This window comes from Carcharhinus amblyrhynchos, chromosome 13 (genome assembly GCF_965287045.1).
Source record: "Carcharhinus amblyrhynchos chromosome 13, sCarAmb.v2.hapA, whole genome shotgun sequence".
NCBI classification, from domain to species: Eukaryota; Metazoa; Chordata; class Chondrichthyes; order Carcharhiniformes; family Carcharhinidae; genus Carcharhinus; species Carcharhinus amblyrhynchos.
In genome coordinates, this window is record NC_137336.1 from 62,997,004 (window position 1) to 63,010,992 (window position 13,989).

Sequence of the window (13,989 nt, forward strand, 5' to 3'; positions counted from 1 at the left end):
TACAGGTGACTAATATCTCCATTACTAACGGTAATGCATTGATCTTTTATCCAATTAGGACTTTCTCGTATGTGCATGGTTTGAAAATGCGTGCAATGGGGAGATGAGCATCATTAGCGTTCATTCCCCGTCCTTAGTTAACCTTAAGGAAGCGGTGGTTGGTCATTTTCTTAAACCACTGCATTTACTCTCATGATGTTATGGAGTGGGGATTTCATGGTTTGTTGACAGATTAATCATACAGGAATGGTGAAGTGCCAATCTATGTGACTCAGAGGACAACTTTGAGATGATGGTGTTTCCAAGCATCTGCTGCACTGGTCTTCCAAGCCAATGGAGGTGGTGGGGTTGGAGGTGCTCTCAGAGCAACCACGATTAGTTCCTGCTTTACGTCCTGCAGATAGTCACAGCACACTGTGGGGAGGGGAGGGAGTTGAGTGTTAGAAGTTGAATCACCTATTGCAAATAGTGGGGAGATTGAATTGAATTTGTCATATTTAAGTTTCATTCAGCTCAGTAAAAAGTCTCACAACATCAGGTTAAAGTCCAACAGGTTTATTTGGTAGCATGAGCTTTCAGAACACTGCTCCATTAGGTGAGTGAAGAATTGGCTTCTTACTATGACTTCTTACTGTGCCCACCCCAGCATCTCCACATCATACAGCACACACCTAATAACTACACACATGAACACATACACAATTTATGGTGGGAACCTGGGCTATTTTACTTCCCCACTCACCACACCATCCACCCCAGCCAGGTAAAAAAAAGTTGATGAAACCATTTGTCATCATTTACTGACTCCCAGACTGAGATCAGCTCATTCTCACAGCCCTGGGACTGACCCTGGGATCTTTATTGTCTACATCTGTATCACCACAATGTGCAAATATTGCTTGGTCGCTGGGAAGCACATGTGGGTTGAACTTTGTTTAGTTTGTGGCTAAATGTTTTTTCCTTGAACGTACAAACTCCTTCCCTCTGTAATGAGAATGGGTCACCCCCAACCTTTTCTCTGGGAGGGGAACACTTTCAGGCCTCTCATAAAATCCAACTCATGATATAGTTTGGGTGAATTTAAGAGAAACTTGAATAAATATGAGGGAGAAAAGAATAGAATGACATGTTGATGGGGTTATATAGGAAATAGGCTGGATAAAGACTCATGTAAAGCACTGCACATCAGCATGGAAAGCTGGGCTGAATGGCCTATATGCATAATTCTACGTATGTCATATATTTTAAATCTCCCTGATAATTGTGTTACATCAGGTAAGATTTCCTCCTACAGTAATCCCTTCTAGGTTTGAATATAGAGTAAGGATCCTTCTCAAAGCAAACAGCTGACAGACTGGGACTTCTGTCTGCCCTTCTTTTTCTGTTCTCTCTATCAGGAGATCTGAACGCCTTTTCCATCTTTTTCAAGTGTCTTCTGTCCCCAGGAAGTAGGACAAATGTGGCGTTGAATCAGCGGTGGACCCCACCACCTGGATTTTGCCTCACATCTTAGATTCATAGAATCCATACAATGCAGAAGGAGGCCATTTGACTCATCGAGTCTGCACCGAGTCTCTGACAGAACATCTTACCCCATAACCTTATATATTTACCCTGCTAATCCCCCTAACCTACACATCTTTTGACACTTTAGCATGGTCAGTCTGCCTAACCTGCACATCTTTGGACTTTGGAGGGAAACCGGAGCACCCAGAGGAAACTCACACAGACATGGGGAGAATGTGCAAACTCCACATAGACAGTCACCCTAGGCCAGAATTGAACCCAGGTCTCTAGCACTGTGAGGCAGCAGTACTAACCACTGTGCCCCCCTTGCTGGTAAATGCCCACTATCGACACCAAGCAAGTGCAATATCTCAGTAGGAATGCCTCTGCAGCAGTCTCAGAGATGGTGCAAAAACATACAGGAACCAAAGTACATTTAAAGGTTTGGGCGTGGAGGGAGGAGAAGCTGTGTGAGAACTTCTCTCTCTATCAGGAGATCTGAAAGCCTTTTCCATCTTTCTCAAGTGTCTTCTGTCCTCAGGAAGTGGGACAAATATGGCGTTGAATCAGCTGTGGACCTCACCACCTGGATTTTGCCTTATTCTCTCCAATGGATGGAGAATTCTCCCTGCAGGTTTAAAAGCAGAAGTAGTTCCCTAAGGTAACAACCATGAAGAACCTAGGAACTGGAAGCAACAGTGAAACATAATTCATCGCATGAACTTAAGAGAAGCCAAAAGTTTCAAATCTGGAACAAAATTCAGTTGTGCAAGGAACTCTCACATGACACTGCTTCTGGTGGCTGTGGGAGGTCAGCCATGTCTGCATACCTGACAGGATTCTGACAAAATCAGACACTTATACAATGGCTCACCTAACCTCATTTTCCACTGACTTCAAAATTGCACAGGGTCTAAAAAAAAACAATGAATCAATTGCGTCAGTTTCTCACTAAAATGGGTTAGGTAAAATAATCTCCAGTCCTGGCAAGACAGAGATTCTACTAAAACAACAATTTTCATCTCAATAACTACTTTGACAAAGTAAACCACTCTAAAATACTTCACACTAGCATTAGGAGACAAAATTGCACATTAAGGTACTGCTGGAGCTATGTACTGGAATTTTACCACCTTGCCTGCCCAAGGCCCATGGAGAATGGTGCAATGTGAGCTCTCTTGCCCTGCTTTTGGGGCAGGAATATGGTGGGCGGGGGTGGAGGGGGTGGAGTGGTGCTGTGGAGTGTGGAGGGGGTGAGAAGCTAGGAGAGAATATATAAACCATGGAGCAAGGAGGAATGGTGTATGTGAAAGAGAGAAGTGGAGAGAGCTGTGAGTGTGCACGTGTGAAAGAGATGGAGAGATCATCAATAGAGAGAGGGAAGGTTGAGGGGAGTGAGTGTTCATGTGAGTAAGAGAGAAAAAAAATGAGAATTCAGCGCTCCAGTAGCACTCTTAATATTAAATTAATTTGAGAGTAAAAACAGCAGCGTCAATCTTCCCATTAAAAAACAAAAAGGCAAGTACTTGGTTGAATAAGAGACCTTTTTAAATATAATGAAAGTACATAAATAAGACATAAGAAATACTTTTACAGACTTGTTTTTGCATGTTTGTACCTGTTGTGCAGAAACAAGCAATTTGTTGTTTAACTATTCAACATAATAGGAATGTTTCTCAGATGTTCCAGCAGTTCTCTTGAGAGGTCAGAATGTTTCCAAGGTGGAAAAGCTTTTGGGAAACCCTGGATTAAATGTGTGAAAGCATAAATGGTTATTTTACTGGATTATAATCAAGAAATTGTGAGCTCAAATTTAAACCATGATATTTTGAGAATTGAAATCAATTTAATAGAAAGCAGATTTCAGTAAAAGTGACCATGACTCTGTAGGATTGTCATTTTAAAAAAAAACAATTTCATCATGATTGTTTGAGAGAAAATCCATTATCCTTTTCTAGTCTGGTCTATAACCACTTCTCACAATAAAGTGATTGATATTCATGTGTTCCTTGAAGCAGGCCTTTCAGTTCCATCAGAATAACTAGGATCAGACATTATTTACTGGCCTTACTAGCAATACCCATCTCCTGAGAACAAATTACCAAAAAAGGATCCATACCCAAATTGCAAAAATCAAACCTTTCAGAAATGCAATTGAGGAAGTGAAGGAGAGGCCCCCAGGTTTTCTTTTTGACAGATGTGTATCTCATTTTGTTACTTTTCTAGGAAAAGTTAGCAGACTAAGTTATTTTCTTCAGTGAAAATAACTTAGTTGCAAGTGTGATTTATTTACCAAATCCTGTTCCCTGTAGTTAAGTTGAGAACTGCGTATTCTAACTAATAAATCGAGGGCGACCCAATATGGCTTTAAGCATAAGAGGATATCTTAGCAACACTAAATAATTATTTACAAACAAGGGCCCGACAGATATAACAAGCAATTATTCCCACTCATCCCTGGCTCCAACTGAGGATCTTCCCCAATACAAGATCTTCCCCTATGCACCCGATTGGCTCAGCTTCCTGCCCTGACACTCCATGGGATCTGGCCCGATCAAGTGGATCACCCCCTTAAAGGGGCCACGATACCACACTTTTTCTCCCCCAACTCCTGAAATCAACTTTGGACAAAAACAAAAAGAATGGCATTAACATAAGGCAAACAGTTTAGGAGAGACATCAGGAATACCCCAGGGAAACTCATAAGTCATCCAGGGACTTCCAGACCCCAGTAGAATGTCTCATTTCTGTGACTTGCTCTTCTGGAATTGAGGAATCAGGTCTAGCTGTTGCAAAAGGCAAACTCATCAATTTGGGGTTGAAATCCTCCTCAGTTACGTTTGTTCCAACTCTACATTTACAACATTAACCAATCCTGGTGAACTCAAATCTACTGTAGAGGTTACCTGTTCATCACCTGTACCAGGCCTTGCCCTCTTCCTAAGATGGTCTACATGTTTCTTGACACAACAACCTTCTAGCTGTATGACAGACTGGTCCTGTACTTTCCACAATCTTTCTAGCTACTCATATCAGCCCTGCTGCAAAATTTCTGACCAGGACTAAATTATCAACTAGGAAAACTGTTTTTCTTCTTTAAGTCAAAATTTTCCTTCTAGGAGGCTTGTCTAGCCTCCACCCTCCCTGCCAAATCTGGGAACATCGCATGCAACTTTATCCGTACACGGTATCCCATCAGTAGCTTGGGTAGCGCAAATCCTGTGGTCACTTTTGGTGTGGTGTTTTGTGCCAATAAAAAACTGACTATGCATGGAGGTAAAGGCCAATTAACTTGTTTCTTCATGGATGATTTGAACATTTGTACAATATGTTCCACTAACCCATGGGATGGCTGGTAAGGAGTTGACCAAACACGAGGAATAGCATTTGATTTGACAAGTTTTTGAAACTCTCCACTGAAAATGATGTGCTATTGTCTGACAGTAAGACCTCTGGGAAGCAATGGATGGCAAAGACTTTTTTCAGTTTGTCAATGGTGGCAGTTGTGGACTTCACCAATTGGACATTCAATCATTTAGAATACAAGACACAAATAACCCTGCAAAGTCAATATGTAGTATTTCCCAGGGCCTGTCTGGCCACTCCCAAGGATTTGCCAGTAGCAGCAGCAGTGCCTGTTGAGCTTCACAACTGGGGCATTGATCCACCATTCTTTCAATTTCTTTAGCAATGTCCTGCCAGTAAACATAACTTCTGGTGAGTCTTTTCATCCTGCTTTATCCTGGATATGGATCATGAAATTCTTGTAATAAAAGTCATCTCCCTTGGCCTGGGACTATAACACGAGTCCCCCACAACAATATACGACCCTCACAGGTTATCTTCATAGAATTTAAGCAGTGCTAACTTGTCATATTGTCACCCTTGCATCACCATCTTAACTTTTATAACATTGGACCTCTTACAGTCCACACCTTTAGCCGAGTCTGGCAAAAATCTCTACTACTATAGCACCAGCCCTATTTCTTGTGGTGAAGGTACTGTCTATGACAAGGTCAAATGGCCGAGTGCATCTGCGTTTGATATTTGTGACCCTGAGTGATGCTGGAAGGTATAGGCTGCTAACAGTAGATCTCAACTCTGCACTCTTGCAGAGGCACTGGCTTATCATCTCTGCATAAAGCTAACAATGGCTTGTGATCCGATACTATTGTGAATAGTCGTCCACAAATATACTAATGAAGCTTTTTGACTGCACAAATGACCACCAAACTTTCTTTATCTATCTGGGAATTTTGTTTCCATATCTGATAATGTTCCTGATGCAAAGGCAATTGTTCTTTCCACTCCATCAGGCATTCTGTTGAACAAAACTGCTCACATTCCATAGGTGATGCATTGCAGGTAACTACCAATTGCTTGGTTTGATCAAAGTATACCAACAGTGTAGGCAACTTCAAAGCCTGTTTCCCTCCCCCATCACCTCACCGCCAATGCTGATGTTTCTTTAACAGCTGGTGAAGTAAGGCTAATGTGGCTGACACATTTTGTAAAAATCTACCATAATAGCTCATCATTCTGAGGAATGAGTAACTCTGATACATTTTTTTGGCAATGGAACCTCCTTAATGGCTTTAACGTTATCTTCCAAATGGGGAAAACTTTTAGCATCTACTCTAAGACACAAATATGTAACTTTATTTGCCAGGAAAGTACATTTTTCTCCCCAATTCAACCTGATACCCACCTCTTTAAATCTTCTCAAAACTTCCTCCAAGTTTGAACTGTGTGTCCTCAGATGAGGCTCCTGTAATTAGCATATCAAGAAAAACTATTACATTTGAGATGCCTTGTAATAAACTTCTAATTGTACATTGGAAAATGACAGTCTGTAAAAGTGGTAAAAATGTAAGTCTTCATGGATGTTGATAATAACTCACCTCACTGAATCTTCATCCAACTCCAGCTGATGGTAGGCGTGACTGGGATCTAACCTGGTGTATTTTAAACCCCTGGCTAGTTTGGTATAGATCTCCTTGATTCTAAGAATGGGGTATTTGTTTATCTAAGTTTCTCGATTGACTGTTAATTTATAATCCCCCCATAAATTCTTATAGTACAATCCAATTTGAGAGTAGGGACTATAGGTACAGCCCATTTGGAGAATTGTATTGGCTTTATAATACCTAACTCTTCCAGCCTTCTGGGTTTGACCTCAACTTCATGAGGTGCATAGGCGGGCTCAAAAAAATTTAAATGTTGCATCAGGATTCAATAAATTTTGGCTTTAGCTCCCCTTACGTCCTAGTTCATTCTGAAAGACTTCAGAATATTTACATAGCATCTCCTGAAAACCTCCATCCCATCGGCTTACTATTTCCAGCCAATTTAGTTTTATCTGCTTGAGCCAATCATGATTAGGCAAGGTCTATGACCTTTAATTACCAGGAGAGGTAACTTCCTTTGGGATCTTATAGGACACAGTAACTGTTGCCAACTTTATGCTCTTCAATGTCTCTCCTGTATTTGTAGACAATGTGGCTCCTTCTCAGTCTGTCTGTCTGGTTGGAGGTCTTTTTGAAGATGACAAAATGCCTGTTCCCTTGTGAAAATGGTCGCAGCTTCTGTGACTTGTGTTTTAAAAGACCTGCTATCAAAATATCTCTATATGAGGCACTTTACTTAATTGGACTTAGCTAAGGGTAAACAATTTGAGTCCCTTGCTGGGCTCCTGACCTAGATTTTTTTAAATGAGTTAAACTAACCATTGGTTTTATTTGTATGTTCTGCCCTAATTGCTTCAGCCTGCTTGTAAATGACCCTTTCTATTGCATCTATAACATACATAATTTCAGCATTTGCAAGCTTCTGAGAGTGCTTTCCCCCACAATGTAAACAAGCTCCACTCGCTTTACTGCACCCATGATCAGGCTGTTCTTCGCAAAAGTCATTTCCCATCACAAATGATTCAGCTTATTGGGCACAGCTTGTAACTTGCTTGTGTCCTGCTCAGCGCATTCAGTCACCTGGGACAACTTCACATCTTTTTCTAAAGACATTTTGGTCTCAGCCAGTAACCACCTCTGTATGATGTGGCTCTTTATACCACAGACCAAATGGTCTCTTAACATTTTTGCTATAGCTGGGCCGCATTTGCAGTGCTGTGCTAATCCTTCCAATCTGGCCATGAAGCCATGAAGCTGTCTCACCTGGACTGCTAAATGAAATTTCTCCTTCAACATGACAATTGAAATTTGGGGGTTGAAAGGATTTTTAACAGTTCAACTATCTGGTCAAAAGCGTTAGGTGATGTTAGACTCCTCACTAAGCTGTAAGTCTATTGGCCACAGACTGAGCAGATCAACCTTTGGCTTTTCTTCAGCTATTATTTTGTTGGCTGCAAAGAAGTAATGCAGCCTTTCAGTATACTGTCCCCTGTTTTCCACTTCTAGGTCAAATGGTTCAATCTTACTGTGTATTTGTACCTTGCATCTCCAGAGTTTCAATGCTCCTCCCCCTCTAGCTGGCCACAACGATCTCTCTCTTTCCTTGTCACCAGTACGATAAATCGAGGGGGACTCAATGTTGCTCAAAGTGTAAAAGGGCTTATTATCAATGATAATTTACAACAAGGGGTCTGACAGAACTAACAATGCAACCATTCCCCACTCCCTTGGCTCCAACTGAGCATCCTCCCTGACCCAGGATACATCCCTATGCACACAATTGACTTGGCTTCTGCCTCAGCACTCCATAGGATCCAACACAGTCATGTGGCCCCCGGGGACTGCCTCCTCAAAGGGTCATGCTGCCACACTAACACTAACACAACAGGATCTTCTAATAATCCTAGCAAGACTACTTCCAAACACTGACCACCATGCAAAGAGAGGGAATGCCCAGCAAGAAAATTTTTGTCTCAAATGGCAGGAGTCAGAACTATGACAGGGTTAAAGAGATGGTCTCAAGCCAAGGGTATGAGAGGATGCTTTTGAAGCTGGGGAGAGTGATATTGATGGAAAGTGGTTTGGATAGATAGCATATTGCAGGGTGCGGTGTCGGGGTGGTGGCAGGCTCTTTAGATCTGGAGAGGTTTGCGGAAGGTGAGTTAAAGTTATGGAGGATTTGGAGGTGAAAAGTTAATATTTTGGAAATTAAAATGCTGAGGTGGGAGAGAGAGCAAATGAGAACAGAATGATGCCTATGCGGACTGATTACAGAATTCGGGTGACTGTTCCGTATTTTAAGAGATGGTCCCTTATTTTAACTCTTTATCTTTATGGGGCATCTTGGCCAGAACTCTACCACCTCGCCCACCACAGAATCGGAGCAGGAGAGGGTCCAATCTCCATTGACCTCGGGCTGGAATTTCCGGTCTTGCCCGAGCGAGGCTATAAAATCCCACCTCTTATGACCCCTATTTCTAGGAGATCATGTGGCAGGCTGATGCTGGGAGTCTTCAGTGTGAGTTTGAGTGATTTCAGCGTGATGCCAGTGAGTAGTCGGATGGCAGAGAGACGATGATGTGGTGACTCAAGAAGAAAGGTTATAAGCTTTAGTTGTTTTTAAAGCTTCCTCTTGCTTTCATGGGCTCAAGACCGTGATGTTAAAAATCCCCTTTGACACTTAGTGACATGTCCTTGCACTCATGGCCCTGACGTCTCTCAAACAGATTCCCCCCACCTCCAAAAATGGTCACCAGTAACAACCCACACTACTACCCTATCTGCACTGCCCCCTCCCCTCCACCGCAGCTAGTCCCATGATTGAAGTGTCCCTCATTCTATTCCACCTTGGTTGGTCACCCTGCGGATTGAAGCTATAAATTGAAATTGTCAGGCAGAGCATTGGTCCTTAATCTTTAAAGTGATGAAGGAATAAGAAAGAAAGAACTTGCCTTTTTTTAATCAACTTTTCTTCCACAAGATATCCCAAAGCACTTCATGATCAATGAAACACTGTCTTCACTGCAATAATGTAGGAAACATGCGAGCCAATCTGCGCATAGCAAGCTCCCAAAAGCAACAACATGATCATGGCAAGAGAGCCTGTTTTCAGTAAAGATAGTTGAGGGTTAAATGTTATTTTGAACAGCGGGGGATCTCCTCTGTTCTTATTCAAAATAACTCCTGTCATCTTTTGCATTGGACTGCAGGCTCGGCTGTTGTTTTTTGTCTCAACTGAAAGACATTGGGTGGAATTTTCCAGCCCTTCCCACTCGTGGGATTTTCCAGCCTTGCCAATGGAGAGCCCCCCCCACGCCTGTGGTTGGTTCCAGACGTGAAGGGTGCAAGTCACGCAAAATGCCATAGACATCAGCGGGACTGGAAGAACCCGCAGCTGGCCAATGGTGGGCATTTCCTCTGCCACGTATGATGCCACAGAAGGGGCTGGAAAATCCTACCCACAGATACTGGCCCAGGTTCCTGATCCCATTACTGACTGGTGATCCTGTTCTGCAAAGTGGGCACTGGGGGAGAATTGGCTTGGGAGGTTTGGAAGGATTGTAACACTGCTGTGTTTACACAGGATGAGTGACAGCTTGAATGAACCACTAGAAAGAAGCCTGATTTTCAAAGATTGCATCTCAGTGAAAAATAAGGGCTCTGTGCTGGAAGAGAAGGGTGGGCGTAGTCAGGGGGAGGAGGCTGAAACTGAAGAAATGTTCTTGGTTAAGGCACCACTCACTTGTTGTACCTATAATGCTGCCTGTAGAATCCGTACTGCATTCACATAGTGTCATTTCCAGCTGGCTCGATTCCACATTCTTTGGGAGCATTTTCTTCTTTTGATCATCTGGATTTCCCAAACTCCACTCCTCCCTATTTGACTCTTAACGCTCAAAAGATTGGCTGGGGGCTTTTACTCACAACATTTTACTTTCTGTTTAAATGAGACTGAAAAGTAGGAGACTTGATGCACACAACACTGATTGTTTCACACAGGGCTAGAACTGAGCCAGTTATATTCAATTCTCGGCCACAGGGCCTTCATGGACATATCATTGGAGAACAGATCAGAAACGGGTCACTTGGCCCATCATATCTGTCTTTGTTACCATAATCACCCCACTTGAGCTAACCAGTACAAGCCCATTTCATGCCTGTAAGATTCTTCTATGAATCTGCAGTCTAGAGAATCCTAAGGCCATCAAGCCTCAACTGAAGGGATAGCATTGTGCTAAAGCGGGTTAGTGAGGGGGAACTGAATACTGGTCAGCAATGCCAATACTCTGTACCCTCTCTGCTTGATTATTCATCTTGTTAAGTGGCAGAGGTGTCCAACATTCCGCCATGGCAAGGGTAATGAAGTTGACCAGGTAGCTGAATGATGGCACCAGGACCTGTACATAAAGATCCTAACAGCTCTGATGAAGGGTCATCTCGACATGAAACATTGGCTCAATTCTCTCTCCTCAGATCCTGTCAGACCTGCTGAGATTTTCCAGCATTTTCTGTTTTTGTTTCTGATTCCAGCATCCACAGTATTTTGCCTTTATTTAAGATTCGAACCTTGACTAGTTTATCCAAAATTACAGATAACTAACTGAAATTATTTGCCCTGTTAACGTGGGAGCAGAGGTGTAATTTTGGGGGGAGAAAGAGATTGGTGCCAGTATAATATTGACTGTGCCTTGTTTAGTTGCAAAGCACTTCGAAATATCCTGAGCTTGTGAAAGAAAGTAATTTCTTTCCTTAGTGTGTTCATAGAGTAATTTGACTGTTCCCACCCACTTTTACATACTAAACCTACTTACTAAACAGTGGACAAGTAATGGCTTGCGATTAAAGACGCAACCACACAGATACAGACGGAGATTTTTCATGCTGTCACCTGCCACCAGCACTCCGGTTTAACCAGGAAAAGGGTTTGGTGTTCCCGCAGGATGATCTGTACCAAAAATATCTTGGAGCTTTTGTTGTTCTGCTGGGGAGCCCAGAGGGACCTCCTGATGTAACAGCAAGTGAGCTAGTTCAGCATAACAGCCTACCTCACTCGGTAGGTTGCAAGTAAAGATATGAGGTGGGATTTTATGGCCTCGCTCATATATAAAATCCTGCCTGAGATCAACAAATCTTTCCATGGTCTGCCACTCGCCTGCTTCTATTCCATTGGTGGGCAAGACAGTAAAATTCCAGCCATGGCTTTTACCCACCCTTCCCCCAGTTTGAGGAACTATGGCCTCTGAGTCATAAGATTGTGTGTCACTTGTGTGAGGTTTAGTAACCAATCTAAAACCAATACTTTAATCCTGTCTCTCTTCAGCGCTGCACTTCTGCTGTTTGGATGGGATATTAAGCCGAGATCACATTTGTACTGACAAAAGATCCTTTTGAAGAAGAGCAAGTACATTCATCTGGTGTTCTGGCCAATAGTTGCCCCTTCAACGACAATACAAAATATCATTCCTCAGTTTCCAACGTATTCCACAAGGATGCTGACTAAAATTATGCCCTTCGTGTTTTTGATGCATCCATGATTATGGATGCTGCCAACAAATTCAATCTTCCTTACTACTGCTCTTGCCACATTGCTGAGATCAAGGAGCAACACCATGCCACATGCATACTCTCAGTCTCTCTCTCTCCAGCAACATTGCCCCAACTCTTTCTAAAGGCTGGCCATGTTGGCAGTCTCATTTCATCCTTCACCTCATCGGCCACTTTAAGCAACAAGCTTTCTTTCTTCCTTCCAGCTATCAAGGGTTGTAACTTTAATTCATGGATACCATGGATACCACATTCTTCTTCCCCATCACTTTCCACTGACCACATTCCTTCTTCCAATCTCACCTTTGCCATGATCTCTAATGTTAAATGATCATCCTTCAGCAAAGGCCTCAGTTTGATCCTAACCACCACTATCCTTTTCTCACCTGGTTGAATTGCTTCCCACGTTGAACTACTGCCCTTTAACTCTACACACTTCCTCCAAATACACGGCTAGGACCCATTAATGTTCCTGTGTCTATCCTTTAGAAAGACGTGTGGAATATTCTTTGTTCAGGTCTTACTCAGCCCTCCGAACACTCACCAGTTTTTCCATCACATTGACTGTGCCAGAGTCATTTCCTGCTCTTGCCCAGAACTGGAAAATTTCACCAACCTTGCTCAATTTCCATCCATCTTTCACTCTCGCGTGTCTCCGATTTGTTCCTTCCCTTCCTCGACTTATCTGTCTCCATTTCTGGAGATAGGCTGTCAAAAGTCACAATAAGCCCACTGCCTCCCACAGTAACCTCAACTGCACTTCCTTGCACTGGGCTATTAGTTCATAATAGATGGCCAATAGATAACACTATTATCTGGTGTTATGGTGGCATAACACCACATAATAGAGAGGCATATGGGTTAATTTCAATGAAGTTAGCATATGTTTAAAGTGGCCTAGTGCATCTGGGGATGTATAATTAATAACAGCCTTAGAGTAACAACCACACATGATGGTACAAATGCCCCTTTTGATGTAACGTATATTGTATGAAGAGTATAACTATCATTTTGTGGCACCTCAGAATGAGACACGTTATTGCACAGTCTATAATTTTCTTTTACAAGTTTTATGGGGTGGGTAGAACTGCTGCCTCACAGCACCAGGGATCCATGTTCTATTTCAGCCTTGAGTGACTGTGTGGATTTCTCCAAGAATGTGCAGGTTAGGTGGATTGACCATGCTAAATTAAAACTTGGGGTAGGATTTTCCAGCCACACTCACCCCAAAGCCAGAAAATCCCACCTGAGGTCAACAGACCTTTGCGTGGTCCATGTCATAAGAACAACTGAACATAAGAAATAGGAGCAGGAATAGGCCATCTAGCCCTTCGAGCCTGCCCCGCCATTCAATAAGATCATGGCTGATCTGAAGTGGATCAGTTCCACTTTCCCACTCTCTCCCCATAACCCTTAATTCCCTTGTCTATCAGAAACCTATCTACCTGTGACTTAAGTATATTCAGCAAGGTAGCCTCTATCACTTCAATGGGCAGAGAACTCCAGAGATTCACCACCCTTTGAGTGAAGAAGTTCCTCTTCAAATCCGTTCTCAGTGTCCCACCCGCTACAATTCCCATGGTGGGTAGGATGGAAAATTCCGCCCTTAGTGTCCCAAGGTGTGTTGGTTAGATGGCTTAGCCATGGGAAATGTGTATGGGGTTACAGGGATAGGATGGGGGGAGAAGGCCTGGGTAAGATACTCTATCAGAGAGTTGGCGCAGACTCAATGGGCCAAATAGCCCCTTCTGCATTGTTATGATTCTATGAATAAAATAAATTTTTGGAAAGGAAAATCACCAGGAAAAATATCTGATGGAGCCTGGGGACATGGAATTAAAATGAGTTTGGTGTTGTTCACCTATTCTTTATCTTCAAACAGAGGAGCTAATCTGCATCTGAGAGCTAACCGCTGAATATCTTGAAGGTGAGACACAAAAGTGGAAACACCATTCAATGACGACACACTCGGAATGAGAAACTGAGGTCACCAGCCAGTGAAAGATTTGAAATTCCAGTTGCTGCTACATTT